Source organism: Schistocerca piceifrons, chromosome 8 (genome assembly GCF_021461385.2).
Source record: "Schistocerca piceifrons isolate TAMUIC-IGC-003096 chromosome 8, iqSchPice1.1, whole genome shotgun sequence".
Lineage (NCBI taxonomy): Eukaryota > Metazoa > Arthropoda > Insecta > Orthoptera > Acrididae > Schistocerca > Schistocerca piceifrons.
Window position 1 is genome coordinate 466030461 of NC_060145.1, and position 19565 is coordinate 466050025.

Genomic DNA, 19565 nt, shown 5'->3' on the forward strand with positions numbered 1-19565 from the left:
GGAAACATCAGAACCGTGTCGCCGTGTTTACATATGCTTGACAAAACAAGGAAAAATGCCGTTTCAACAACATGCCAAAAATAACAGATAACAGATTCGTGTCGAACTGCGGGCGCAGCGGGAACGACAAACAGAAACCACACGCATAACTGCGCTCTGAAAAGCAATTATTCAATCAGAAATCCCGACAGCAAAATAGCCAGCGGGCTGCTACGTCACATCACGTCACGTCACACAAAAATGTGAAGGCAGAACTCAAATTTAATTGTCGCGCATCAAGCGAAGCGAACCGACCGTCAACCTTTATTCGCATGCGTTCTCATTTCCTGAATGTCAATCAGGTTTGCGGAAAAATATAAATATATTCAGCGATATGTCTATTCATTATAATCCATTTCCTTGCCAAATCAAAAGCTCAATAATCTACGTCAAATCAGTGATAAAATTCTAGTTTGAAATCTGGACCTTGCCGTTAGTGGGGAGGCTTGCGTGCCTCAACGATACAGATAGCCGTACCGTAGGTGCAACCACAACGGAGGGGTATCTGTTGAGAGGCCAGACAAACGTGTGGTTCCTGAAGAGGGGCAGCAGCCTTTTCAGTAATTGGAGGGGCAACAGTCTGGATGATTGACTGATCTGGCCTTGTAACACTAACCAAAATGGCCTTGCTGTTCTGGTACTGCGAACGGCTCAAAGCAAGGGGAAACTACAGCCGTAATTTTTTTCCCCGAGGGCATGCAGCTTTACTGTATGATTAAATGATGATGGCGTCCTCTTGGGTAAAATATTCCGGAGGTAAAATAGTCCCCCATTCGGATCTCTGGGCGGGGACTACTCAAGAGAACGTCGTTATCAGGAGAAAGAAAGAAAACTGGCGTTCTACGGATCGGAGCGTGGAATGTCAGATCCCTTAATCGGGCAGGTAGGTTAGAAAATTTAGAAAAGGAAATGGATAGGTTAAAGTTAGATATAGTGGGAATTAGTGAGGTTCGGTGGCAGGAGGAACAAGACTTTTGGTCAGGTGAAACAGGGTTATAAATACAAAATCAAGTAGGGGTAATGCTGGAGTAGGTTTAATAATGAATAAGAAAATAGGAGTGCGGGTAAGCTACTACAAACAGCATAGTGAACGCATTATTGTGGCCAAGATAGACATGAAGCCCACACCTACTACTGTTGTTGTTGTTGTGGTCTTCAGTCCTGAGACTGGTTTGATGCAGCTCTCCATGCTACTCTATCCTGTGCAAGCTTTTTCATCTCCCAGTACCTACTGCAACCAACATCCTTCTGAATCTGCTTAGTGTATTCATCTCTTGGTCTCCCTCTACGATTTTAACCCTCCACGCTGCCCTCCAATACTAAACTGGTGATCCCTTGATGCCTCAGAACATGTCCTACCAACCGATCCCTTCTTCTGGTCAAGTTGTGCCACAAACGTCTCTTCTCCCCAATCCTATTCAATACTTCCTCATTAGTTATGTGATCTACCCATCTAATCTTCAGCATTCTTCTGTAGCACCACATTTCGAAAGCTTCTATTCTCTTCTTGTCCAAACTATTTATCGTCCATGTTTCACTTCCATACATGGCTACACTCCATACGAATACTTTCAGAAATGACTTCCTGACACTTAAATCTATACTGGATGTTAACAAATTTCTCTTCTTCAGAAACGCTTTCCTTGCCATTGCCAGCCTACATTTTATATCCTCTCTACTTCGACCATCATCAGTTATTTTGCTCCCCAAATAGCAAAACTCCTCTACTACTTTAAGTGCCTCATTTCCTAATCTAATTCCCTCAGCATCACCCGACTTAATTAGACTACATTCCATTATCCTTGTTTTGCTTTTGTTGATGTTCATCTTATATCCTCCTTTCAAGACACTGTCCATTCCATTCAACTGCTCTTCCAAGTCCTTTGCTTTCTCTGACAGAATTACAATGTCATCGGCGAACCTCAAAGTTTTTATTTCTTCTCCATGAATTTTAATACCTACTCCGAATTTTTCTTTTGTTTCCTTTACTGTTTGCTCAATATACAGATTGAACAACATCGGGGAGAGGCTACAACCCTGTCTTACTCCCTTCCCAACCACTGCTTCCCTTTCATGTCCCTCGACTTTTATAACTGCCATCTGGTTTCTGTACAAATTGTAAATAGCCTTTCGCTCCCTGTATTTTACCCCTGCCACCTTTAGAATTTGAAAGAGAGTATTCCAGTCAACATTGTCAAAAGCTTTCTCTAAGTCTACAAATGCTAGAAACGTAGGTTTGCCTTTCCTTAATCTTTCTTCTAAGATAAGTCGTAAGGTCAGTATTGCCTCACGTGTTCCAGTGTTTCTACGGAATCCAAACTGATCTTCCCCGAGGTTGCCTTCTACTAGTTTTTCCATTCGTCTGTAAAGAATTCGTGTTAGTATTTTGCAGCTGTGACTTATTAAGCTGATAGTTCGGTAATTTTCACATCTGTCAACACCTGCTTTCTTTGGGATTGGAATTATTATATTCTTCTTGAAGCCTGAGGGTATTTCGCCTGTTTCATACATCTTGCTCACCAGATGGTAGAGTTTTGTCAGGACTGGCTCTCCCACGGCCGTCAGTAGTTCCAATGGAATATTGTCTACTCCGGGGGCCTTGTTTCGACTCAGGTCTTTCAGTGCTCTGTCAAACTCTTCACGCAGTATCATATCTCCCATTTCATCTTCATCTACTTCCTCTTCCATTTCCATAATATTGTCCTCAAGTACATCGCCCTTGTATAGACCCTCTATATACTCCTTCCACCTTTCTGCTTTCCCTTCTTTGCTTAGAACTGGGTTTCCATCTGAGCTCTTGATATTCATACAAGTGATCCTCTTTTCTCCAAAGGTCTCTTTAATTTTCCTGTAGGCAGTATCTATCTTACCCTAGTGATATATGCCTCTATATCCTTACATTTCTGCTCTATCCATCCCTGCTTAGCCATTTTGCACTTCCTGTCGATCTCATTTTTGAGACGTTTGTATTCCTTTTTGCCTGTTTCACTTACTGCATTTTTATATTTTCTCCTTTCATCAATTAAATTCAATATTTCTTCTGTTACCCAAGGATTTCTACTAGCCCTCGTCTTTTTACCTACTTGATCCTCTGCTGGCTTCACTACTTCATCCCTCAAAGCTACCTATTCTTCTTCTACTGTATTTATTTCCCCCATTCCTGTCAATTGCTCCCTTATGCTCTCCCTGAATCTCTGTACAACCTCTGGTTCTTTTAGTTTATCCAGGTCCCATCTCCTTAAATTCCCACCTTTTTGCAGTTTCTTCAGTTTTAATCTACAGGTCATAACCAATAGATTGTGGTCAGAGTCCACATCTGCCCCTGGAAATGTCTTACAATTTAAAACCTGGTTCCTAAATGTCTGTCTTACCATTATATAATCTATCTGATACCTTTTAGTATCTCCAGGGTTCTTCCATGTATACAACCTTCTTTCATGATTCTTAAACCAAGTGTTAGTTATGATTATGTTGTGCTCTGTGCAAAATTCGACCAGGCGGCTTCCTCTTTCATTTCTGTCCCCCAATCCATATTCGCCTACTATGTTTCCTTCCCTCCCTTTTCCTACACTCGAATTCCAGTCACCCATGACTATTAAATTTTCGTCTCCCTTCACAATCTGAATAATTTCTTTTATTTCATCATACATTTCTTCAATTTCTTCGTCATCTGCAGAGCTAGTTGGCATATAAACTTGTATTACTGTAGTAGGCGTGGGCTTCGTATCTATCTTGGCCACAATAATGCGTTCACTATGCTGTTTGTAGTAGCTTAACCGCATTCCTATTTTCCTATTCATTATTAAACCTACTCCTGCATTACCCCTATTTGATTTTGTGTTTATAACCCTGTAGTCACCTGACCAGAAGTCTTGTTCCTCCTGCCACCGAACTTCACTAATTCCCACTATATCTAACTTCAACCTATCCATTTCCTTTTCTAAATTTTCTAACCTACCTGCCCGATTAAGGGATCTGACATTCCACGCTCCGATCCGTCGAACGCCAGTTTTCTTTCTCCTGATAACAACATCCTCTTGAGTAGTCCCCGCCCGGAGATCCGAATGGGGGACTATTTTACCTCCGGAATATTTTACCCAAGAGGACGCCATCATCATGTAATCATACAGTAAAGCTGCATGCCCTCGGGAAAAATTACGGCTGTAGTTTCCCCTTGCTTTCAGCCGTTCGCAGTACCAGCACAGCAAGGCCGTTTTGTTTATTGTTACAAGGCCAGATCAGTCAATCATCCAGACTGTTGCCCTTGCAACTACTGAAAAGGCTGCTGCCCCTCTTCAGGAACCACACGTTTGTCTGGCCTCTCAACAGATACCCCTCCGTTGTGGTTGCACCTACGGTACGGCTATCTGTATCGCTGAGGCACGCAAGCCTCCCCACCAACGGCAAGGTCCATGGTCCATGGTTAATGATATAGCTACTAAAAGCAGCAATTGCTTCTCGGAAATGTACATAATTTATTTAAGTGTGCGTTTAGTTTAAAATGACAACTTGGTTAATTGTAAAGGATTTGTCAGTAGGCAATATTTAAAGTTTTCCTGAAGTCTTAACCTACAGTTGATCAGTCTTACCGTTTTGTTTAAATTGTAATGACAACTTTTTTGTTGGAATTAACAATGAATAGTCAATCCATTGGCAATTTTATCAGTGAATTTTAAATCTTACATTCCCCACACAGTACAAATAGCCAGCACAATGTAACCGCACGACACACACACACACACACACACACACACACACACACACACACGTATGTATGCTATAGCATGGAGGAGGATTCATCAAAGGCTAGCAAGGTTTTCAGTCTTGTTTATGTGCCTGTCGACAACTCATTTCCTTCACTATATGGGAAGTTGTTATCTTTACTCCTAAATTCTTTATTAATTTCATTCAGCAGACTCTTTCTTATCATCTTACGATGCTGTACAAGTGACACTAAATCATATGGAGTCCACGAATGCTTCCAGACCTACAAATGTTCAGAAGGATACAAAATTTCAGACCATTTTTAAGGTTTGACAAGCAACAAGCTATTAAATCACGCATTTGTGTGAAGATACTAAAAATTCACATCAAACAAATTATTTATGCATACAAAATCCAAATTCCCTACAATTTTTGCATATCTGTTGAGTAAATGTGTTAGGCAATCTATATGTTTCATACCTCTTGTATTTAAATGGGTCCACACTGTTAAGTGAATGCAACTAGATGTCACTGAGCTCTACAGCGTGCAAAATTAGGATTAAGTGCACATACATCACAATTACAAATTGCATGATTATTTTCTTTGTTGCTGGGATGATAACCGAGCCTGTTTTACATGTAAGGCAGACTATGATCATCCCAACAAAGATGATCTGAAAAAGAATATTACTACTGTAGTACAAGTTTATATGCCAACTAGCTCTGCGGATGACGAAGAAATTGATGAAATGTATGATGAGATAAAAGAAATTATTCAGGTAGTGAAGGGAGACGAAAATTTAATATTCATGGGTGACTGGAATTCGACAGTAGGAAAAGGGAGAGAAGGAAACATAGTAGGTGAATATGGATTGGGGCTAAGAAATGAAAGAGGAAGCCGCCTGGTAGAATTTTGCACAGAGTATAACTTAATCATAGCTAACACTTGGTTCAAGAATCATAAAAGAAGGTTGTACACATGGAAGAACCTTGGAGGCACAAAAAGGTATCAGATAGATTATATAATGGTAAGACAGAGATTTAGGTACCAGGTTTTAAATTGTAAGACATTTCCAGGGGCAGGTGTGGACTCTGACCACAATCTATTGGTTATGAACTGTAAATTTAAACAGAAGAAACTGCAAAAAGGTGGGAATTTAAGGAGATGGGACCTGGATAAACTGAAAGAACCACAGGTTGTACAGAGTATCATGGAGAGCATAAGGGAACAATTGACACGTTTGAAGGTAAGAAATACAGTAGAAGAAGAATGGGTAGCTTTGAGGCATGAAATAGTGAAGGCAGCAGAGGATCAAATAGGTAAAAAGACGAGGGCTAGTGGCAACCCTGGGGTAACAGAAGAAATATTGAATTTAATTGATGAAAGGAGAAAATATAAAAATGCAGTAAATGAAACAGGCAAGAGGGAATACAAACGTTTCAAAAATGAGATAGACAGGAAGTCCAAAATGGCTAAGCAGGGATGGCTAGAGGACAAATGTAAGGATGTAGAGGCTTACCTCACTAGGGGTAAGACAGATACTGCCTACAGTAAAATTAAAGAGTCCTTTGGAGAAAGGCGAACCACTTGCATGAATATCAAGATCTTTGATGGAAACCCAGTTCGAAGCAAAGACGGGAAAGCAGAATGGTGGAAGGAGTATATAGAGGGTTATAAAGGCACATTTGCATGCCGAGCGTGAGTTTCCGCGGAAACGCGAAATACTAATTAAATAAATGATCAGTGACAAATAAATAAAGCCTATGGCACACAACTGCAGCGCTGTGTCGCTGATAAAACAAAAGCACAATTACGTTACTCTTATGTTTGTTTAAGAAAAGAGAGCTCTGGTTGAAGTGGTGCGAGAAGCACGTTTTTTATTTTATTGTCTGGCACACCGCCATATTTCATGTTATAGAAGAATACTGCGAGTTGCAACCACACTAGGCACTCGATTCTGTAAAGAATTTATATTTATAAAAGTAAGTAGGATTATGAACTGTAGGCTTATTCATTGAATATATCTGATTTAACTAACTGTGTAACTTTTTTATGTTTAGTAGACAATCACCTCTGTACGACGTATTGGCATGGCTGGCAAATTATTGTAATATTGAGATTTAGATTATGAGTCCGCACCTACCGCAGCAGTCTTTGGAAACGATTTAATTATGAAGTACGATTATTCAGTTTTATTTCACGGTCAACTACGAGTAACGTTGCCTTTACGAAAAAGCCATTGTCAAGCGTCTGATAACGAATAATTAAACGTCCACGTTCCAGATAAGCAAAATATTAATTACAATTGCAATCACAATCACCATCATACAGATAGAATAATTAATATTTAAATAACAATATATTTTTTTATTTATTTTATTTATTTTATAGGGTCTATACAAGGGCGATGTACTTGAGGAGAATATTATGGAAATGGAAGAGGATGTAGATGAAGATGAAATGGGAGATATGACACTCCGTGAAGAGTTTGACAGAGCACTGAAAGACTTGAGTCGAAACAAGACCCCCAGAGTAGATAACAGATCATTAGAATTATTGACAGCCTTGGGAGAGCCAGTCCTGACAAAACTCTACCATCTGGTGAGCAAGATGTATGAGACAGGCAAAATACCCTCAGACTTCAAGAAGAATATAATAATTCCAATCGCAAAGAAAGCAGGTGTTGACAGACGTCAAAATTACCGAATTATCAGTTTAATAAGTCACAGCTGCAAAATACTAACGCGATACTTTACAGACGAATGGAAAAACTGATAGAAGCTGACCTCGGGGAAGATCAGTTTCGATTACGTAGAAATGTTGGAACACGTGAGGCAATACTGACCCTATGACTTATTAGGAAATGAGACACTTAAAGTAGTAAAGGAGATTTGCTATTTGGGGAGCAAAATAACTGATGATGGTCGAAGTAGAGAGGATATAAAATGTAGACTGGTAATGGCAAGGAAAGCGTTTCTGAAGAAGAGAAATTTGTTAACATCGAGTATAGATTTAAATGTCAGGAAGTCATTTCTGAAAGTATTTGTATGGAGTGTAGCCATGTATGGAAGTGAAACATGAACGATAAATAGTTTAGAAAAGAAGAGAATAGAAGCTTTCGAAATATGGTGCTACAGAAGAATGCTGAAGATTAGATGGGTAGATCACATAACTAATGAGGAGGTATTGAATAGAATTGGGGAGAAGAGGAGTTTGTGGCACAACTTGACTAGAAGAAGGGATCGGTTGGTAGGACATGTTCTGAGACATCGAGGGATCACCAATTTAGTATTGGAGGGCAGCATGGAGGGTAAAAATAGTAGAGGGAGACCAAGAGATGAATATACTAAAGAGATTCAGAAGGATGTAGATTGCAGTAGGTACTGGGAGATGAAGAAGCTTGCACAGGGTAGAGTAGCATGGAGAGCTGCATCAAACCAGTCTCTGGACTGAAAACCACAACAGCAACAGCTATCACGTTGAGCAAAACTTGGATCCATGTCAACAGATTCTAGCGCGTATCAAGACTAAAATTGCCTTTATGCATGAGACGTCTAATTGTTTTTAAAGAAGAAAATGGAAGGCATGCAAGGGGCCTGACGCATTTTACTTTTTCAAATAGGCGGAAAGCACCTCGGTTTGGCAAATTTTTATTGTGGTGATATTTACTTGTAACGTTATACAAACACTGCTGATCTCTTACTGCGTCTATACACTCGTGCATTTGCCCCTTTTTCTACATGCTGAGCGTGTTTCTTCGTCTGTAATGCACACTGTACTGCGGGAATATCAAGCAGTTTTGCAGTTCGCTGCTCAATGTCCACTAGTACGTAAACAAAATCGAACAGACTCACTCCTGAACGGAGAGCCCTTTCATTTGCACTGAAGAGCCAACGAATCTGGTACACGTGCCTCGTATCATGTAGGGATCCGCGAGCATGCTGATGTGCCGCCACATGACGCGGCAAGTACTCGAGTAATGTCTGAAGTACTACTGGAGGGAACTGATACTATGAATCCTCCGCGGCTGTCCACAAATCCGTAAGAGATCGAGGGGGAGGCAGCACGTTGCAAGGCATCCCAGATGTGCTCAATAATGTTCATTTCTGGGATGTTTAGTGGACATGGAAGTGTTTAAAGTCAGAAGAATGTTCCTGGAGCCACTCTGTAGCAATTCTGGACGTGTAGGATGTCGGAATGCACAATTGACATGAATGGATGCAGGCGATCGGACAGGATGCTGACGTATGTGTCACCTGTCAGAGCCGTTTCTAGACTTATCAGGGGTCCCATATCACTCCAACAGCACACGCCCCGCACCATTGCAGAGTCTCATCTAGCTTCAACAGTTCTCTTCAGTCGTCATTGGTCCCGTTCTTGTAGGATCTTTTCCCGGCCGCAGCGATGTCGAACATTCGATGTATTACTGGATTCCTGATATTGACGGTACATTCGTGAAATGGTTGTACGAGAAAAATCCTCACTTCATCACCACCTCGGAGATGCTGTGTCCATCGCTCGTGCGCCGACTACAACACCACGTTCAAACTCACTTAAATCTTTATAAACTACCATTGTAGCAGCAGTAATCGATCTCACAACTGTGACAGACACTTGTTGTGTTATATAGGCGTTGCCGACCGCAGTGCCATATTCTGCCTGTTTATATTTCTCTGTATTTAAATATGCATGCCTTCGGTGCCTCAGTGTATATACTAGCTTTTCCTGGCCATGTGTTGTCATCGCTCCGTCTGGTTACTTGGAGAAGAAAGAGAAAATACACGTTTCTAACATGTATAGGATTGGATTTACGTGCTAATCTGCTGCTCTCCCACTCGTCTCCCTGTCTCTGGCTATATCCTCTTCTCCCTGTCTTTGTCCATCTGCTCACGCTGCCCGCCCCCAGCCCTCTCTGTATGCCACCTCGCTACCAGTTTCTATGTCCATCTTCTCCTCCCTCCCTCCTCCTCTCTCTCTCTCTCTCTCTCTCTCTCTCTCTCTCTCTCTCTCTTTCTCTCTCTCTTTCCAACTCCTCCTGCCCCCTCTTTCCGGCCATCTCCGCTTTCAATCTCAGTGTCCTCCACCACTCTGTCCAACTCCTCTTCCCACCCCTCCTCTGGCCCTGAACCTTGTTTATTGTTATTTCATGTTCAGATTCTGTAGCAGTAAGGGAGACTGGGGCACACTGACCATAGGGCAGGATGGCCAATTAGTATGATTTCGTTAAACTGCCTGAATACGCCACCGACCAAGGAGGTTGGTAGCAACAATGCAGTGGCGTTTCCACAAAGAAGTCAATGCAGTCAAGTAGCCGAGCGAGGTGGGTGCGCATTTTATATTTTCTTGTTAGTGAAAGTAAATTTTGTTTACTCAAGATATTTTGTTGTGTACTCGCAGACAAAGCTCTTACCAACCAAGAAAGTTCAACGATAAAAAGTTCTTAGTTTAAGGGTTATTTTGATACTCTTTACAGAGATAAATGTTTAAAGCGTTTTCGCAGACGTTCTAAAATAATTCCAATATGGTGATAGGGCACAATGGCCCGCTTAAATAGGTGCGCCTCGGCCTCCATGGCCGACCTACCCTACTGTCTTTATGTAAGTAAACGCTCTCATTATTTCAATAGGTTCGTTAGTAAACAAAGTCTAAATGATATCCACTGAAAATTTTTCCATAAGAAAATTGTGTCTTGCATTGACTTCAAACCGGTGTAGTGTATGCGATTTTCGTTATTATTTCTGTTTAATTTCTATTATTATTACCAATGCCTTCGTGCATAACAGATAAACCTGATCCTAATGCTGTTGGTTCTGGTTTCATTGCTGAAGCTGATCCTTTAGTTTCTCAAGAACACAAAGAAAGGCCTATGCTACCAACAAACGCCTATTAAATTGAACGTCACTTGAGCTGACCAACTGTGATATCCAGTGTCTGAAGACGTCCGGTCATTTGAGAAATGTCAACCAGGAAAAAACACAGAGAGCCAAAGATAAAGAAAGAAAAACAATGTAAAGTGAAATACGGACGTTCTGTGTAAAAACCTATTTTCTAAAAAAGTGCCGAAGGTCAAACTTAATCATTTGATAAAACTCCACAACTAAAACTCAGTAAGGGAATAGGTATTCCTAAGGAGGATCTTCAAGGTGATGAAGATAAGGATAATGATGACCTATGTCTCAGGTGTCTTCAACCATTTTCTCACAACAATCCAGGTGATGAAAGGACTCAAGGGACAAGTTGTAAGAGGCGGACACATCCGTTTAGTGATGAAATTGACAGGAAAATTTTAAAAAAAAAATAATGTTTGAATTTTGAAGATCCTATCGGTCATTCAGGCAGTGTCCGACAGAAGTTCTGGACACTCTTTTCTGTCAAAGTGTTGTTATGATAAAAATAACACAATTTAGGACTAGTTTTTGTCAGGAATGTATAGGAGTTTATATTAAAATAAACTATATGTTAAAGTCGATTTATTTTCAATTAAATAACCATTGTCGTAACTAATTAAATGATACAATCATGTGGGGCAAAGTGTCCTAACTGCTGGGCGAGCTTACTGAATGGATGGGGTAGTTTGGCCTAGGTGGTATTACTGTACTAAATATTTTTTTATGGATAGGCAATACGACGCTATAATTAACGTTAGGCGGGTCATGGAGCCCCTTGGGGGATTAGCGGAAAGGTCGGGGAAGAAGGCCAGTGTTCACTCTGTCTGCTTGCCGGGGAGTCTCATTCGAGATGTGGAGGAGGCCCTGCCGGCGGCGATAGAGAACACTGGGTGCACCCGACTGCAAATTGTTGCTCCTGTCGGCACCAATGACTCCTGCCGTCTGGGTTCAGAGGTCATCCTCAGTTCATACAGGCGGTTGGCGGAGTTGGTGAAGGCGGAAAGCCTCGCTCGCGGCGTGGAATCTGAGCTAACTATTTGTAGTATCGATCCCAGAACCGATCGCGGTCCTCTGGTTTGGAGCCGAGTGGAAGGCTTAAACCAGAGGCTCAGACGATTCTGCGGAGATCTGGAGTGCAAATTTCTCGACCTCCGCTATCGGGTGGAGAAATGTAGGGTCCCCCTGAATAGGTCAGGCGTGCACTACACGCAGGAAGCGGCTACAAGGGTAGCGGATTACGTGTGGAGTGCACATGTGGGTTTTTTAGGTTAGAGAATTCCCTCCCTATGCCCGACAAGACGCCTCCTGAGACGCGGCAAGGTAGGAGTAAGCAAAATGCAACAGGGAATAACAATATTAATCTGTTAATAGTAAACTACAGGAGCGTCTATATAAAGGTCCCAAAACAGCTATCATTAATATGGCTCTGAGCACTATGGGACTTAACTTCTGTGGTCATCAGCCCCTTAGAACTTAGAACTACTTAAACCTAACTAACCTAAGGACATCACACACATCCATGCCCGAGGCAGGATTCGAACCTGCGACCGTAGCGGTCACGAGGTTCCAGACTTAAGCGCCTAGAACCGCACGGCCACACCGGCCGGCGCTATCATTAATAAACGGTCACAATGCCCACATAGTACTAGGGACAGAAAGTTGGCTGAAACCGGATGTAAACAGTAATGAAATTCTAAACTCAGATTTGAATGTAAACCGCAGAGACAGGCTGAACAGTGAAGAGGGAGGCGTGTTTATATAGATAAGAAGTGCAATAGTATCGAAGGAAATTGACGGGGATCCGAAATGTGAAATAATTTGGGTGAAGGTCACGGTTCAAGCAGGCCCAGACATGGTAATTGGATGTCTCTAAAGACCCCCTGGCTCAGCAGCTGTTGTGGCTGAGCACCTGAAGGATAATTTGGAAAATATTTCGAGTAGATTTCCCCAACATGTTATAGTTCTGGGTTGAGATTTTAATTTGCCGGATATAGACTGGGAGACAAAAGTTCATAAGAGGTGGCAGGGACAAGGAACCCAGTGAAATTTTTTAAAGTGCTTTATCTGAAAACCTTGAGCAGTTAAACAGAGTACCGACTCGTGGCGATAACATATTAGACCTTCTGGTGACAAACAGACCCGAACTATTTGAAACAGTTAACGCAGAACAGGGAATCTGTGATCATAAAGCGGTTACTGCAACGATGATTTCAGCCGTAAATAGAAATATTAAAAAAAGGTAGGAAGATTTCTCTGTTTAGCAAAAGTAGAAAAAGCAGATTTCAGAGTACCTGATGGCTCAACACAAAAGTTTTGTCTCAAGTACAGATAGTGTTGAGGATCAGTGGACAAAGATCAAAACCTTCGTACAATACGTGTTTGATGAGTATGTGCCAAGCAAGATCGTAAGAGATGGAAAAGAGCCACCGTGGTACAACAACCAAGTTAGAAAACTGCTGCGGAGGCAAAGGGAACTTCACAGCAAACATAAACATAGCCAAAGCCTTGCAGACAAACAAAAATTACGCGAAGCGAAATGTAGTGTGAGGAGGGCTATGCGAGAGGTGTTCAATAAATTCGAAAGTAAAGTTCTATGTACTGACTTGGCAGAAAATCCTAATAAATTTTGGTCTTATGTCAAAGCGGTAGGTGGATCAAAAAAAATGTCCATACGCTCTGTGACCAAATTGGTACTGAAACAGAGGATGACAGACTAAAGGCCGAAATACTAAATGTCTTTTTCCAAAGCTGTTTCACAGAGGAAGACCGCACTGTAGTTCCTTCTCTAGATTGTCAGACAGATGACAAAATGGTAGATATCGAAATAGACGACAGAGGAATCGGGAAACAATTAAAATCGCTCAAAAGATGAAAGGCCGCTGGACCTGATGGGATACCAGTTCGATTTACACAGAGTACGCGAAGGAACTTGCCCCCCTTCATGCAGCGGTGTACCGTAGGTCTCTAGAAGAGCGTAGCGTTCCAAAGGATTGGGAAAGGACACAGGTCATCCCCGTTTTCAAGAAGGGACGTAGAATAGATGTGCAGAACTATAGACCTATATCTCTAAGGTCTATCAGTTGTAGAATTTTGGAACACGTATTATGCTCGAACTGCGTGAAGAGTTTGACAGAGCACTGAAAGACCTGAGTCGAAACAAGGCCCCCGGAGTAGACAATATTCCATTGGAACTACTGACGGCCGTGGGAGAGCCAGTCCTGACAAAACTCTACCATCTGGTGAGGAAGATGTATGAGACAGGCGAAATACCCTCAGACTTCAAGAAGAATATAATAATTCCAATCCCAAAGAAAGCAGGTGTTGACAGATGTGAAAATTACCGAACTATCAGCTTAATAAGTCACAGCTGCAAAATACTAAGACGAATTCTTTACAGACGAATGGAAAAACTAGTAGAAGCCAACCTCGGGGAAGATCAGTTTGGATTCCGTAGAAACACTGGAACACGTGAGGCAATACTGACCTTACGACTTATCTTAGAAGAAAGATTAAGGAAAGGCAAACCTACGTTTCTAGCATTTGTAGACTTAGAGAAAGCTTTTGACAATGTTGACTGGAATACTCTCTTTCAAATTCTAAAGGTGGCAGGGGTAAAATACAGGGAGCGAAAGGCTATTTACAATTTGTACAGAAACCAGATGGCAGTTATAAGAGTCGAGGGACATGAAAGGGAAGCAGTGGTTGGGAAGGGAGTAAGACAGGGTTGTAGCCTCTCCCCGATGTTGTTCAATCTGTATATTGAGCAAGCAGTAAAGGAAACAAAAGAAAAATTCGGAGTAGGTATTAAAATTCATGGAGAAGAAATAAAAACTTTGAGGTTCGCCGATGACATTGTAATTCTGTCCGAGACAGCAAAGGACTTGGAAGAGCAGTTGAATGGAATGGACAGTGTCTTGAAAGGAGGATATAAGATGAACATCAACAAAAGCAAAACAAGGATAATGGAATGTAGCCTAATTAAGTCGGGTGATGCTGAGGGAATTAGATTAGGAAATGAGGCACTTAAAGTAGTAAAGGAGTTTTGCTATTTGGGGAGCAAAATAACTGATAATGGTCGAAGTAGAGAGGATATAAAATGTAGGCTGGCAATGGCAAGGAAAGCGTTTGTGAAGAAGAGAAATTTGTTAACATCCAGTATTGATTTAAGTGTCAGGAAGTCATTTCTGAAAGTATTCGTATGGAGTGTAGCCATGTATGGAAGTGAAACATGGACGATAAATAGTTTGGACAAGAAGAGAATAGAAGCTTTCGAAATGTGGTGCTACAGAAGAATGCTGAAGATTAGATGGGTAGATCACTTAACTAATGAGGAAGTATTGAATAGGATTGGGGAGAAGAGAAGTTTGTGGCACAACTTGACCAGAAGAAGGGATCGGTTGGTAGGACATGTTCTGAGGCATCAAGGGATCACCAATTTGGTATTGGAGGGCAGCGTGGAGGGTAAAAATCGTAGAGGGAGACCAAGAGATGAATACACTAAGCAGATTCAGAAGGATGTAGGTTGCAGTAGGTACTGGGAGATGAAAAAGCTTGCACGGGATAGAGTAGCATGGAGGGCTGCATCAAACCAGTCTCAGGACTGAAGACCACAACAACAACAACAATTATGCTCGAGTGTAATGACTTTTCTGGAGACTAGAAATCTACTCCGTAGGAATCAGCATGGGTTTCGAAAAAGACGATCGTGTGAAACCCAGCTCGCGCTATTCGTCCACGAGACTCAGAGGACCATAGACACGGGTCCCCAGGTAGATGCCGTGTTTCTTGACTTCTGCAAGGCGTTCGATACAGTTCCCCACAGTCGTTTAATGAACAAAGTAAGAGCATATGGACTATCAGACCAATTGTGTGATTGGATTGAAGAGTTCCTAGATAACAGAACGCAGCATGTCATTCTCAATGGAGAGAAGTCTTCCGAAGTAAGAGTGATTTCAGGTGTGCCGCAGGGGTGTCGTTGGACGGTTGCTATTCACAATATACATAAATGACCTTGTGGATGACATCGGAAGTTCACTGAGGCTTTTTGTGGATGATGCTGTGGTATATCGAGAGGTTGTAACAATGGAAAATTGTACTGAAATGCCGGAGGATCTGCAGCGGATTGACGCATGGTACAGGGAATGGCAATTGAATATCAATGTAGACAAGTATAATGTGCTGCGAATACATAGAAAGAAAGATGCCTTATCATTTCACTACAATATAGCCGGTCAGCAACTGCAAGCAGTTAATTCCATAAATTATCTGGGAGTACGCATTAGGAGTGATTTAAAATGGAATGATCATATAAAGTTGATCTTCGGTAGAGCAGATGCCAGACTGAGATTCATTGGAAGAATCCTAAGGAAATGCAATCCGAAAACAGAGGAAGTAGGTTACAGCACACTTGTTCGCTCAGTACTGCTCAGCAGTGTGGGATCCGTATCAGGTAGGGTTGATAGAAGAGATAGAGAAGATGCAACGGAGAGCAGCGCGCTTCGTTAGAGGATCATTTAGTAATCGCGAAAGTGTTACGGAGATGATAAACACCAGTGGAAGACTCTGCAGGAGAGACGGTCAGGAGCTCGGTACGGGCTTTTGTTGAAGTTTCGAGAACATACCTTCACCGAGGAGTCAAGCAGTATATTGCTCCCTCCTACGTATATCTCGCGAAGAGACGATAAAATCAGAGAGATTAGAGCCCACACAGAGGCATACCGACAATCCTTCTTTCCACGAACAATACGAGACTGGAATAGAAGGGAGAACCGATAGAGGTACTCAAGGTACCCTCCGTCAAACACTGCCAGGTGGCTTGCGGAGTATGGATTTAGATGTAGATGTAGATGAATTACTTGGTTGTAAAGATGCTGAAACATTGTACCCCTTTTCCCTCTGGACCTCACGTAGTGTCTATAAAGAAAAACTCAAGTCTTGTGAGAACATGGTAACGGATGGAGAGTAGAGTACGACGTCGAAGTACTGCGGCATAGTCACGAGGCCGAATACGACACGGTGCCAGGCGCAGTATTGCAGCCCAGCTACAAAGCCGACAAGTAGCCGGGCGCCAGATCAATGAGTGAAAACGCTGTAAACAAGAGTGTTACGGTACACCGGTAACGTAACTAGCCTGTGAAGGCCTGTAAAAATGCTAACTATTTTCATAAGTTTTACACGGCTCTAACTAAAAAAGGGAACTCCTAGAATGCATACTGTAGTACAACATTTTGATATACACGGACGCAGGCTCGTGGGAGCAGTATTAAGTAATGGGAGACATTCTCCTGCGCTTGCATGGGACATGTAGCAGTAATCGAAGACACGCTGACGGCTGCGAACCACCTGCATCCCTCCATGCTTCATGTCTTCCCCGACATCGATGTCGCCTTTCAGCAGTGTAACTGTCCGTATCTCGGAGCCGGAGCCGTGATTTGAGGAACATTATAGTGAAACCTTGATGTCTCGGCAACCAGATTAACCTGATGTAAATCCTATGGAACCCATTTGGGTCGCTTTCGGGCGCCACACGTGCGTAGATATCTACTATCAAACTATCTGATCCCTGACACGCAGAATCACTAATGTATTTCGTTCCAAAGACGGCCAAAAACCTATTAAGCAGGTGCTCATAATGTTTTGGTTCATCAGTGCATATCAAAATATTCAACGAGAAACGCTCCTGTTGTACTACAATTTTCATTTTGATAAGAGTTCCCTTTTTTATTTATAGCCGTGTAAAACTTAAGACAATTGTTAGAATTTTTGCAGGCGTTCACAGGCCAGTTACGTTAACGGTGTACTGTAACGCTCTTGTTTACAGCGTTTTCGCTCGTTGATCTGGCGCCCGGCTATTTGTCGGCTTTGTAGCTGGGCTGCAGTACTGCGCCTGACACCTTGTATTCGGCCTCGTGACTATGCCGCAGCACTTCGACGTCGTACTCTACTCTCCATCCGTTACCATCTTCTCACAAGGCGTGGGTCGTTCTTTGTGGATACTACATTAGGTCCAGAGGTAGGTATAGTTGGTAACGGACTTCGATTCATTGGCGGAATACGAGGGAAATGCAATCAGTCCAGCCAGCCGGTGTGGTCGAGCGGTTCTAGGCGCTTCAGTCTGGAAACGTGCGACCGCTACGGTCGCAGGTTCGAATCCAGCCTCGGGCATGGATGTGTGTGAAGTCCTTAGGTTAGTTAGGTTTAAGTAGTTCTAAGTTCTAGGGGACTGATGACCTCAGATGTTGAGTCCCATAGTGCTCAGAGCCACTTGAACCATTTTTTGAGCAATCAGTCCACAAACGAGTCGTACGACCCACCGTAGAATATTACTTAAGTGTGTGGGACCTGTACCAAGTAGACTAACAGGTGATACTGACCGTATACAGATAAGGGGAGCACTGATGGTCACACCTTTGTTTGAACCTTGGAAGAGTGTCACACAGCTGTTGAAGAAGCTGAACTGGCAGATGCATGACGATAAACGCAGACTATCCTGAGAAAGTGTACTTGCAAAGTTTCATGAATCAGCTTTAAGCGAGGAGTCTCGGAGCGTACTACAACCCGTGCATAGACCTGCTGTAAGGATCGTAGATTAGTCAGAGTGCGTACAGAGCCATTAAACGGTCATCCTTGCCTCGTGCACGTGAAGAGGCCCTAATAAGAGGACGTCCATTAACTACGTGAGCTCAAAGTGGGGGGAGAGGTCCAGCAAAATCTCATTTCAAGGAGGGGCGGGCAATGAAAATCTCACCCCCACTTTGTAATTCAGAAAATATTATGTTTCATAAGATTAATCATGAGCACAGACATATTTAAGTGTCCACCAATCTCTAAGGCGTCTCGGAACTAAACTACATGCGTTACACGTGTGTTTGCCCAAGGGCCTCAATCTGAAAGAAGTGCCGCACGAATGTCATTTGTCATTCAGACAGTCACCTTCCGCGCCAGTCGAACTCACTGGATGTCAGTCAGTGAGTCAGGAGTAACATTCTGCAACGCATATAAAGGCGATGTTATCGTGTTAAACATGAATTGGTTTCATGACTTTTACAGTGCGTATGTTAAGCGGAATGCCCACAAGTCCAAGCACACGTGCAACCAAGAAATTAATTGTATGTAGAAGGAACATAAGCTGAATTTCGCCGACAAGAATTCCCTTAGTGGTATACAGGCTGAAGAAAAAAAAAATACCACACTTCGCCGTCGGCGTGCGATTCCTCATCCCAATTCAAGACAAAAGTCGTATCCAGCAAAACCAAGTCTCACCAGTTGTTTAACATATATGCGATTTACAACCGAGGCTCTGGCAACGCTGTAACAGCGTGCAGCGTGGCCAAGAAGAGGTAGCACGAACTCTTTGCTGTGATCATTAGCTCAGTGAAAAAACGAGTAAGTGCTTGGATCTATAAGCGCTAGGTTTCTGGTCGAATCTCACTGCCTGTACCTTCTTACCCCACATAATTCTAAAACAGATTTATGAATGTGCAAACTATTAATCACTGATCAGCCAGCACATTATAACCGCCGACCTACTATCGATATAAACCCGTCCAGGCGACGAATGACTGCTAATCAGACACGCTCACGGCGCATGCAGTATCAGTGCGCGTGCTGTCTGTCTATAAAATGGGGAAGGCACGCGATCTGTCGGAGTTTGGCCGAGGGCAGTTTTTGATGGCCCTGAGGCTCGGGCAAACATTTCGGAAACTGTACGACCCGTCGGGTGTTCGAAGAGTGCTGTTCTGAGTCTCTTCAACAGGTGACGAAACCGAGGCAAAATCACGTGCAGTCGGCGTGGGGTTGGACGGCCACCCCTCGTAACAGATGGTGGACGTCGTAAGCTAGGCAGACTGGTGAACAGGCGGCTAACTGTGGCCGAACTAACACCAGACTTTAATGCTGGGCAGCGTTCAAGTGTGTCTGACCACACAGTCCAC

General features: G+C 42.7%; 1 protein-coding gene across 1 annotated transcript in view; it reads left to right on the forward strand.

Moving 5' to 3' along the window:
- Positions 1-19565, forward strand: part of LOC124712462 (protein qui-1) — a 1341285-nt gene that overhangs the window by 1015556 nt on the left and 306164 nt on the right. The window lies entirely within an intron of this gene.